The sequence below is a fragment of the Ostrea edulis genome, chromosome 3 (assembly GCF_947568905.1).
Source record: "Ostrea edulis chromosome 3, xbOstEdul1.1, whole genome shotgun sequence".
Lineage (NCBI taxonomy): Eukaryota > Metazoa > Mollusca > Bivalvia > Ostreida > Ostreidae > Ostrea > Ostrea edulis.
In genome coordinates this window covers 24,027,688-24,040,332 of record NC_079166.1, presented here as the reverse complement: position 1 = coordinate 24,040,332, position 12,645 = coordinate 24,027,688, and positions in this window count along the sequence as shown.

Below are 12,645 nucleotides of genomic sequence, written 5' to 3'. Positions count from 1 at the left end.
ATTTATGATACATGTAACTATGCAACTCTACATTTATCAATTTGCTAGAATTCAGCATCTTTTCATAATATACCTTAGAAATGAAGGGATTAATCTCTGATGATTGTTCTATGCAATCTTATAGAGAAATCATTAAAAAATATTTTATCTGAGTGTAACGTATGTTACCAGGAATTCCGTTACGTAATATTATTCTACTTGTTCTTAATTTTTTATTTATTTTTTCAGAAATGGCGCTTGTGAGAGCAGAAGTACAGAATAACTATCATGAAAAAAAAAATGCATCAAAACATAAGAACAACCATGAAAAAATGTTTTAGAAATAATATTATATGCTCCCCTTGTGGCAATACTGAAAAGGTAGAATGTCTGTATAGACAGTGAAAATAAAGGTTTAACTACCGGTCAAAGGCTACCATAATGATACATGTAAGTTTTGTCTCTCAAAATACTTATAAGCAACTGGTCATTTGAGTAATTTTGTATGACCTTGTGACTTGAAATCCAATGGGGGTCATCTATTCATAAGGGGGCACCAGTGTTTCAAGTTTGATGTCTATCAAGGAAAGACTTCTCAACGGACAATAGCGTATGTCCAGAGTAGTTTAACCGTTGTCCTTTTGACCTCAAAATCAATAGGGGACATCTATGTCTTAAGGTTCACGTTAAATATTCATTCATAACACCGCGTGGTGGATTATACTGACAGTTTCTATGGAAAGGTATTCCAAAATAACCAACAAAAAAATAAGATTCGGTATACATTTAATCAAAATGTTGGGAAATTAAACATTTTCTTTATATTATTATTGTAAACAGATTGTTAGAAATGGGTAAATATGTTTCTTTCCATTTTTTGAATGGAAATGATGTGTTTACAGTAATGAAAGGAAAAATAAAAAACATACGTTACTTTCATTGTTTATTATAACAAAGAGCAATCCAGGTTTCAAAACATGTGTCTGTTATTTCTATAAGAATCATGAGCATTTGAATAGCAAAACATCAATCTTTTACCTTTGTTTTAATAGCATATTTATTGCAAATTAACAAATTCAGAAGAAAAGACACATTTGGTAACATTTTTTGCTTGTCTACGTTATATTTCTATTAAAATTGGTATTTCCATTGAATTAAGTGATGTCGTTATGATTTTGCAACATCAATCGTCAAGAATAACTGATGATGACATCGTTTTGGCATAATATTTTCATGGATGTACTGTTGTGTAAGTGTTGAAACATACGTTACATAATTATAGCGCTACTTCATTTACATACATAAAAGCTATCGTTCTATATCTATTGCTAGTCTTTTGTTTTCATGTTTCGTACATATTGAACTGTTCGAGAATATTTGTTAATCAATTTTATTTTCTGCCATTTCAAAGATATTGAAAGTGATATCTAGTCGTTTATTTTGCGCTCTTAAAATCTTATTGCTGACTTTTACAGCAGATAATTTCTTGTTGTGTTGATTAAATATTTTCTTTGAAAACCTGTATTTATTGTCTTTCGCAAATTAGAAAAATATATGCTCAGTCAATTCCAATACAAGTTATGGAATAATACATGGAAAATTAATGTTTATCTTACATATTATCATGTCAAGGACTCGGTAACGATGGTTACATGTGAGAAAAATCTCGAAAAATATACCATACTTTGACCTACTGTAAAAAAAAATCTGTCATACTTAACTTGAAACAATTTGAGGTGAGTGTTCAACAGATGTTTACCATTAATAAAGGCATGTTACCATATATATTTTGAATTGTCGAGAAACCATGATTTTGAAACCCTCAATTGCACGCTTTTATTGACTTTGGGTGTTTATTGATATGTAAACAAAAGAGAATTGCTTTGTTGTGGTAGATAAGAAATTTTGGTATAATTTTTTTCTTCTTGTACAAAATAGAAATTCATCTATATGTTAATATGAGATGCATTTACATCTAAAGAGAGAGAAAAAGAGCGATGTATTTACATAGGAGTTTTTATATGTAAATCTATACAAACTTATTCATAAAACTACGATGGATAGAAATCGATTAATACATGCAAGTTCATACTTTCGGGTCAAGCTCAACCAGGTGCGAGTTTGCAAGATCAAAACAGATCAGTCAATAATATTATGAGAGTTTATATGACGTCGAAAATGCATCACATGGATGTGAGGACTCATGGATTAATCGATTTCTACCCATCCTAGTCTTATGAATAAGGTGGCTCACATCAGCTGTGACTGGGCGATAGGGTGGGGGCTTACTCTTCCCAGTCAACCGATTCAGTCTTCGGGGCAATATTTCTTGATACAATTTATGAAATTGTTAATCTTTAAATGGTTGATAATATTGAAATTTTTGTTATGTTCACTTTTTCATTCATTCATTTATATGGCCGCTAAAACATGCAAAAAGATAGTATTTGCTCTCTTTATATATACATTTCTACCCATTTATTTCTATTAGCCAACATCACATGACTTACTCATGATATATTCAACTCTGCAAAGAGATCATTTGATTACGTATCTTTCACTAATGCTCACATATATATACTTGCTATAGACACCTTTCACCCAAAGTCAATAAATGCGTGCAATTAAGGGTTTCAAAATCATAGTTTAGCGACCATTCAAAATATATATGGTAACATGCGTTTATTAATGGTAAATATCTGTTGAACATTCACCTCAAATTGTTTCAAGTTAAGTATGACAGATTTTTTTTTTACAGTAGGTCAAAGTATGGTATATTTTTCGAGATTTTTCTCACATGTAACCTTCGTTACTGAGTCCTTAACATGATAATATGTAAGATAAACATTAATTTTCCATGTATTATTCCATAACTTGTATTGGAATTGACTGAGCATATATTTTTCTAATTTGCGAAAGGCAATAAATACAGGTTTTCAAAGAAAATATTTAATCAACACAACAAGAAATTATCTGCTGTAAAAGTCAGCAATAAGATTTTAAGAGCGCAAAATAAACGACTAGATATCACTTTCAATATCTTTGAAATGGCAGAAAATAAAATTGATTAACAAATATTCTCGAACAGTTCAATATGTATGAAACATGAAAACAAAAGACTAGCAATAGATATAGAACGATAGCTTTTTTGTATGTAAATGAAGTAGCGCTATAATTATGTAACGTATGTTTCAACACTTACACAACATTACATCCATGAAAATATTATGCCAAAACGATGTGATCATCAGTTATTCTTTACGATTGATGTTGCAAAATCATAACGACATCACTTAATTCAATGGAAATACCAATTTTAATAGAAATATAACGTAGACAAGCAAAAAATGTTACCAAATGTGTCTTTTCTTCTGAATTTGTTAATTTGCAATAAATATGCGATTAAAACAAAAGTAAAAGATTGATGTTTCGTTATATAAATGCTCATGATTCTTATAGAAATAACAGACACATATTTTGAAACCTGGATTGCTCTTTGTTATAATAAACAATGAAAGTAACGTATGTTTCTTATTTTTCCTTTCATTACTATAAACACATCATTTCTATTCAAAAAATGGAAAGAATCATATTTACCCATTTCTAACAATCTGTTTACAATAATAATATAAAGAAAATGTTTAATTTCCCAACATTTTGATTAAATGTATACCGAATCTTATGTTTTTGTTGCTTATTTTGGAATACCTTTCCATAGAAACTGTCAGTATAATCCACCACGCGGTGTTATGAATGAATATTTAACGTGAACCTTAAGCCATAGATGTCCCCTATTAATTTTGAGGTCAAAAGGACAACAGTTAAACTACCGTTGAGAAATCTTTCCTTGATATACATCAAACTTGAAACACTGGTGCCCCTTATGAATAGATGACCCCCATTGGATTCCAAGTCACAAGGTCAAAGGTCATACAAAATTACTCAAATGACCAGTTGCTTATAAGTATTTTGAGAGACAAAACTTACATGTATCATTATGGTAGCCTATGACCGGTAGTTAAACCTTTATTTTCACTGTCTATACAGACATTCTACCTTTTCAGTAATGCCACAAAGGGAGCATATAATATTATTTCTAAAACATTTTTTCATGGTTCTTATGTTTTAATACATTTTTTTTTCATGGTAGTTATTCTGTACTTCTGCTCTCACAAGCGCCATTTCTGAAAAAATAAATAAAAAATTAAAAACAAGTAGAATAATATTACGTAACAGAATTTCTGGTAACATACGTTACACTCAGATAAAATATTTTTGAATGATTTCTCTATAAGATTGCATAGAACAATCATCAGAGATTAGTCCCTTCATTTCTAAGATATATTATGAAAAGATGCTGAATTCTAGCAAATTGATAAATGTAGAGTTGCATAGTTACATGTATCATAAATAGGACAGTAGCAGAAAAAAACATGGACTGTATTTCTTGCAGAGGATATCTGTATATGCTAGTGAATACGGGAACAATAACACATTTGTTTCTTCATAACATAGTTGATATTCAACATACTTTGAGTAACGTATGTTACCAGCATTCTACCCAATGTAATTCTTACACCAGAGGAATTTCGAGATATTTCGAATACGATATACATTCTTTGATATCAGAAGAACAAATTCAGACCAAAACATTCCATCTGCTTAATCAATATTGTATACCAAACATTGCAGTTGTTGTAACAGTACTTACCGTAAGAGAAAATTAATACTAATTCTCAAAGTTTAACACGTATTGACTTCCAAACTCAAATGTTCATAGTAGACGTTCATGTCGTATACCACATCATGCAGAGAGAGAGCAAAAATACGCCGGAAATTGTTCTATCATTCCCTTTAATTAATTTCTCGGTAACGAGTGTTACATCACGAATGTTACATCTTGACACGTTTGTCAAATTTCAGACCAACTATTGACTTCTGCAAAAGAAATGTTTATATTTTCATTCTCTGTACACTACGAGATTTTCATAAAAGGGGCAACATTTGCTCTGCAAATACGTTTTCATAAAAAGTTTATTGTATCGTATGTTACATTTCTAAAATCAGAATACAAAATTTTGAGAATAATGATGACTTCTTCTCAATGCCACATCCAAATATCGCTTGATGAATATTTTCCCACAGTTTTTTAATAGTTTAGCGCCAAAATAGATCAAAAACATAAAGATAATACGAAATCTTTGTCCATACATTGGGTGTTTAATTGACCCTATGATCGCATAATATAATCTGGCGACATGGAGTAATATATACACCACTGCTTAAAATCATACGCAAAAGGTGTTAAACTTTTATTGAATGAGAATTTAGGAAATACAAATGATATTAACGCAAAGAAAATTAAAAAACACGCTCTCAGATTTTTATATTTGCTTGTTCAATTTTAAAAATTGAGTCGGCGACAGTCACGTATGTTACAAAATCAGGGTATCTACGCTTCCTACCAAGTTTATAAGTAAAGGGGAAATAAAAAGTATACCATGCCTAGGGAGGCTATGGGTCCATGAATGTATAGCACACAAAAAATATGATTTGATATAGCTTATTTTCTAATAAAGTGCCGGCAACATCGATTGCACGCTTTTATTGACTTTGAGTGCTTTGGTATATCTAAGGATCCGTATTTACCCAACTCTGAATGTTGTATTCTTTATATGCGATTGATCACTGTTCGTTATCTTCACCTTTTCAAGCTCTAATAAATCAACATTCGTTCTTATTCTGATAAAAAAAGATACCTATGGACCACATCACTTACTAGAGTCACTTTGGCCTTGCTGTTGCTTTGTCACTGTCATTTAAAAAAATTCCCATGAAAACTTTTAACATCATACTGTGGTTTCAACCTAACCATTAAGGGTCACTATATTACCAAACTTGAATTAACGCAGCATGGATATGCCTTAATACAAGTATGACTAACATACATGTACCTTGCTGTTTTGTCCCGTAGGTATCCGGGTTAGTATAGGTTCTCAATATACTCCTTGTTTGTCGTAAGAGGCGACTAAATGGGGCAGCCCTTTGGTTGTATTGTTTAACGTCCCATCGGAAAAATTTTCACTCATACGGAGACGTCATCATTGCCGGTGAAGGGGTTCAAAATTTAGGCCTATGCTTGGCGCCTACGGTCTTTGAGCAGGGAGGGATCTTTATCGTGCCATACATCCTGTGACATGGGACCTCGGTTTTTACGGTCTCATCCGAAAGACCACCACATTTAGTCACCTCTTACGACAAGTAAGGGGTACTGAGGACCTATTCTAACCCGGATGAGACCGCAAAAACCTAGGCTTCGAGTCACAGCAGGTATGGCACGATAAAGATCCCTCCCCGTTCAAGAGTTAAGTGTCTGTCCGTAAAAGTTTCACATGAAATATTGAAGATAAATATAAATAAAACAACAGGACAGTGATTAGTCATTAAAGGTCAAGTGTAATAAAAATAGATTTGAAAATAAAGTTTATAATTCATTAAAACCCGTTTTGAAAAGTTTATTGATGTGTTTATTTTTTTTAAAATCCAGGTAAATGCGCAAAATACCTATTCCAAAATCGTTGTTTTTAGAAACGAATGAAGGGATTGTCACCCTTTCTTATGACGTCATCTGAGACAATTGTAGTTGTTTACGCCTGTATATCATCGTTTTAATTTCTGTGAGGAATTGCCAGTTTTAGCAACACCGTGGATAGTGACGATGAAATACCGTAGATACACTTGAGTTTTGGGATTCAACCTTTATAATGTGTGTACCTACACCCGTTTCGAAACCATTAGATAGTAATATTTATATGATATATACATTTATATGTTCGACAAATATCTCATCGGAATCTCATTTAGAAATTATTTACCGGGCCAGTCCATAGAAAATTGGGAATAATATTGGAAAAAAATGTTCTATCAAAATATAACCTTTGTATTTTACACAATCGAGGCTAATCAAAATCAGAATTCATAGATACTCGCCGTATACTCTATTGTAGCGATTGTGAGCGTATTTAACTAGATTGACTCTCACGTTTGTATTTTTTTTATTATGGGATTTATTTGTATGAGATTGATCAGATTCAAATTATAATGTGTTTAGCTAGATATATATTTAACTGAAAAATGCCTTTTTGAAAAAAGAACAACAAAAGACAAAGAAAAAAACTTATTGTGCACAACGTTATTTGTATCCCCCCCCCCTTTTTTTTTTTTTTTAAAAAAACCCATCTACATGTAGATACAATATCATAAAATGTAAATTAGGCCTATTAGTACATGTAATTTCTTCACAACACACGTCAAATGCGAAATTGATATATTACGGCACAAAGTTAACGAATTGTAGCATTTTGAGGTGTGAAATTTTGCCTTAATGATTCATGATATATATGTATAGCACATTAGGAATGTAGCATATTAGGAAAAGGAAAAACTTGTACTTGTTTTCATAATGAACTTGAAAAAAAAAAGCTTTGGAAATTGGACTGACCTCTCAATAAATAAGGTTTTATCAAAATGGGTTTTTAAAATTAAATTCATTTCCATTTTTACTATATTTTATTTTTTTCAATATATATATATATATAGTGAAGAAATGAAATGATGACGATGAGTCCCTTATAAATATAGTATGAGTACGACAATATTCGAAAGATATTTCATTTAATAAAAGAAATAAAATGAATTCGAACAAGGTAATGGGTGACATTAATTTTTATGTGCAATCGCAAACCCATTGAATACAATGTCGCATTAAAGCATTCAGTGGTGGATGTAGAGAGGGGTGGATTGCGTGCATCCCCCCTTTTTGGGTTGAACTTTTTATATAATTAAAATACATCCCTCCACTTGTTTTGTAGGATGTCCAGTTAATCATCACTTTGCACTTTGTTTGGAGTCAAACAGGATGATGGAAACCTGATCCTCGTTAATTAAAGTGTCACTCACTGATCCTCGTGGCTTGTCACAAATCTCAGTGTCTCTTTTCAGTTTCAGTATCCAAATTCTTCGAAATTTAGTATCTTTTGGGAAAAGAAATATATTTAATCCCTGTCCCGATTTGACATTGCAGTTCAAAGCAGCGCATTGTACCATAAATACAGGACTTTTCTATGTAAACACTATCAATGCAGTCGAAAGTTGTCTCAGATGACGTCATAAGCTACGAGCGATAACTCACGTCACAACACATTTATCGATCGCTCTGGTAAAAGTTTGATAGCGCCGTGTAATTCACGCCAAGTGATTTTTATCAAAATTGCCATGGAAATTAATCCATAAGTGTACGACAGACATTTTTCTGTATAAAACTCAAGTTTTAGGAAAATCACCGTACTTGACCTTTAATATGCAAGCATCCCCAGGTAATGCGGATTCAAAAGTTTGTAAACTGGGGTCCCCGGTAGTAGGGTGGGACCACAATAGGACATCAACGTCCTATATGGAACATCTTAAAAATCTTCTCAATAACAGCAGGACCATTAATCATATTAATATGCAAGCATCCCCAGGTAATTCAGATTAAAATTTCTCAGATTCAGGTGGGACCAGAATATGAGATCATAATTCTCTATGGGAAATCAATTCCAACAAATTCTTTTCAAGAGTAGCGGGACCACCTTATAATACAAACCCTCTTAAGTTGTGTGGATTCAAGAGTTTTTCAAATCATTTACCAAAAGTAAGATGATCCATGTATACATGGTCAAGAAAGAAAAAACTTTTGTGAAGTATTCTCCTGTGGAACAGCGAGGTTGGTGGGTTTAATGTCCCTCTCAAAAATTTTTCACTCACATGGAGACGTTATCCTTAACGATGAAGGGCTACAAAATTGAGGCCTATTCTTGGCGCTTGCGGTCATTGAGCAGGGAGAGCTCTTTATCGTGTCATACCTGCTATGACACGGGACCTCAGTTTTTGCGTTTTCATCCACTTAGTCGCCTCCTAAGACAAACAAAGGGTACTGCAAAGGGTACTGAGGATCTATTTTAATTTGAATCCCAACGGAACTTTAAAGTAAAAGAGTTTGTCAGTGCAATCTATTACAAACCGGAAAGACACAATACAGTTCGAAAATCAAGTATTTTAAAAATAAGCATGCCGGAAAAGACGTGTGTAGTATTTACATATCAATAAATGTCGAATCCCTGAACTACCATTATTCTGTTATTTAAGGACACAATGCATGTTTCTAAAGTTTTTCATTTTCTTAGCAATATTAATTCTTGTCATACCTAAAACTAATTTAAATGTGTTTTAATGAAAATTTTGCGTAGTTTTTTTCGAGTTTGAAAGCGATGAAATTCAAATCTGGCGATATGCATATTCACTTTCGATATTTCACGCGCCATTATGTGTGACATCATATGCGCCCTCGGGTGTGAAGACATGCTAGCTATTTCATAAACAGATTAGATTTAATCGACAAAAAAAAAAAAAAAAAAAAAAAAAAAAACCAACAAAAAAACCAATTACCACCTAAACAGCTTGTAAATAATATTGCATAAGGTGTTTTGTCGGTAGAAAGGATTTAGACTGGGTTTTTTTAAATTCAATTTTTCGAAGGTTCTATTACATCTTTTAAATCAGCATATTTGCAGCATTATTACTCAAATAAGTGATATATAGATATGCTGTATATGTTTATTTTTCCCCCAGTGATATCGTGTGCATATTTTATGTATATATTTTATATAATTAAGGTCTTCCGTAGCAACGAAAGACCTTCTACTTATTGTGCTGGTTAAGATTATTCTTATTATTCTTCTTTTTTTTTTTTTTCCTAGACGCTAACTTTGAAGCTTCATATCTCGCTCATTCCTCAACCGATTTTGCTCAAATTTTCAGCTTTAATACATTTTACTAAAGACTTTCAAAATACTTTTAAACATTTTGGATATTCTCTTCCGCTTGCGAGTTATTTCCCTTTTAGTGAAATTTTAGGGGCTTTGGTTTCCAGATAAAGGCTCCGAGACTATAATAATTGGAGCAGAGAAAACACTGAATTGGTAAAGTAGAAGCATTGTAGTTGTGCACATCATATTTTGTTTTTTGATTTCGCCATTTAAAATGGCGATAGAGAGGGGTCAAAAATCAGGACGCCTGAAAGAGCGAAAATTTGCACATAATTTCCTTTATATCTTTTAAACTAAAAATATTTTGTTAAGACATGTAGAATAAAAGTTGTGTAGAATTTCAAGAGCTTTTATATGACACCAGTAAAAAGGGGCTGGCCCCTTAAATTAGGGATCTACGGCCCCTAAAAGTTTTCGCTTTATAGCTCAAAAACGGCAAAGAATTCGATATGGCTTCCGATGGAAAAGTTGTTCTTTAACATCTTATTTATCTCATGAAATTGTTATTTTGTTCGAATCTTGTGTTATATTAGAGTAAAAAGCTATACCCGTAAACAAGTAGCCATTTTCATTTGGCAAGTGAGCGAGAACTCTCCATGCGTATAACTGAAATAAACTTGCTAAAAATAACATACCTGACTACAATAGATACTAATATTCATTTTAAATAAGGTTTTTAACATGCTCTGTGGTTCAAATACAAATTATTTAATGATACATTTCTCTTTTTCTTTCGTTTTAACATAAACAAACCTTCAACAACAACAAAAGGAGAGAGATAAATTATCTTTTATTTGTTTCATATTAGAATTAAAATAAGTAATATACATAAAAATAAAACGTTCAAACGTATAATAAATCATGGTCAATAACTGCAAGCTGTTTACATTCTTCACGGTCAGCGTTGTTTATACAGTTATGTAACCCAACTCTCGCCTCGCTCGCAGGTGGCCAGAGTGACAAGTTTGCATAATCAAAACAAAAACATCGAAGCTAACTCGGCTTTCGTCCATCGCATAAATAAACACATCAATTACTGGAAAATTATGTTTGAAATCATTTTGAATCCTTTTACATTATATCATACTTAATTAACAATTATATTATGTTTTATTTCAATTATAAAGTAATTGTAAAGATGCTACCGCAAACATTTCGAGTTAGTGATCAATGGACCTCATAATATTTGTGTCAAGTTATACATACATTTAAAAAAACCTACACAATTTTCCTGATTATTTATCGGGTTGTCATTTTCCTCACAATAAGTTTACGGTAAGGGTATGTGACGTTTCTAATTGTCAGAAAAAATCGTACTAAATAAAATGAAGTAGTTTTAAGTTTTATTAACTTATAATTGTCTGCATACAGAAGGATTTATTTGTCGGTTCATTTCATTTCATCTAAATACAATCATGCGTGCAAGTAGATGCGGTTTTTATAAGTGAAATGAAAAAGGCAAGAGCGCCCCAAATATATATATACATCTCAAGCGTCTTATTGTGTTTAATTTTGGAGATTCATCACATGTGGACAAGCAATCTGTGATTTAACTCTACTTTAGCCAGTTGATACACAAGCTTTCTGCATTCTCTACAAAGTGAAAAAAATGGATCCTTTTTGTAAGCATAACAAATAATTTATAAACTTTATTTTTTAAATCACGGGTTCTTATCATGATTATACCAACTCTAAACATGTATAGAAAATCATCAGAAATCCACATCGAATCAGTCTCATTTCATTCAGTCATTAACTGCAAGCATTTTACATACACACCGAGGTTTGTTCTTGTTTACAATTACGTAACCCATGGCTCGATTGCCCGAGTTCGGAGCCATCGCATGTGTACCAGCGATCAGCGGCAATACATGTACACACAAAAACATTACCGTTTTAATGTAATTTGCAAACACAACGATTTACAGAAAATTATGTTTTTAATAAAATCGGATTTTTCAAATGATTGGTGGAAGGACAGGAAGTTCCAGTTCCCACTCTCCAATATTTTTGCCAACATATGCTTGACAGTATACAATACAGATCGTTAATTTACGGTCATGCCCTTTCCAGGCACGTAAAACCCGGGGGGGGGGGGGGCAGGAAACCTAACGTTTTACTGTTAATTTACTATGAAAATGGTCATTGGAAGGCCTGTTGCCCCCCCCCCCCCCCCCCCCCCCCCCACTTTTGTAGTGAAATGCGCTAATGTTATGTAAAGAACAAATTTTTTGGTGTACAGAAAAGTTGAAACCTACCCCACCCCACCCCACCCCACCCCACCCCCCAGAAATAGGATTTTTGACTTTGGGAAATTGTCCGTTTTCTTTCTTTCTTTTTTTGCTTGTCAAAGATTTTTTGGTAAGTGGAATTTTTTTTTTCTGGCTCCCCCCCCCCCCCCCCCCCCCCCCCACTTTCAAAAACGATGTTACGTGCCTGCTTTCAATCTGCCTTATGTCTACCTCTTTTGTTTTTACCTATTAAGGATTTTCTGTTTGGTTGCCTGCCTCTAACTATATTGCTTTCTACGGACTTGACTCGTGACTCTTATAATGATAGTACGCTGATGAAAATGTCTTTGCGCGTTCATTTCGGTGTTGAAAATGAATACACTTGCCGGTCAATGGAAGGTTTGGATTTAGATTTTTTAGAAATAAAAATTGAGATAGGACTTTAAATTGATACATCATTTTATATATGAAAAAACCTTATTAAGATTTACTTATTAAAGAATTGATTAATCATGAAAATGAATACACTTGCCGGTCAATGGAAGGTTTGGATTTAGATTTTTTAGAAA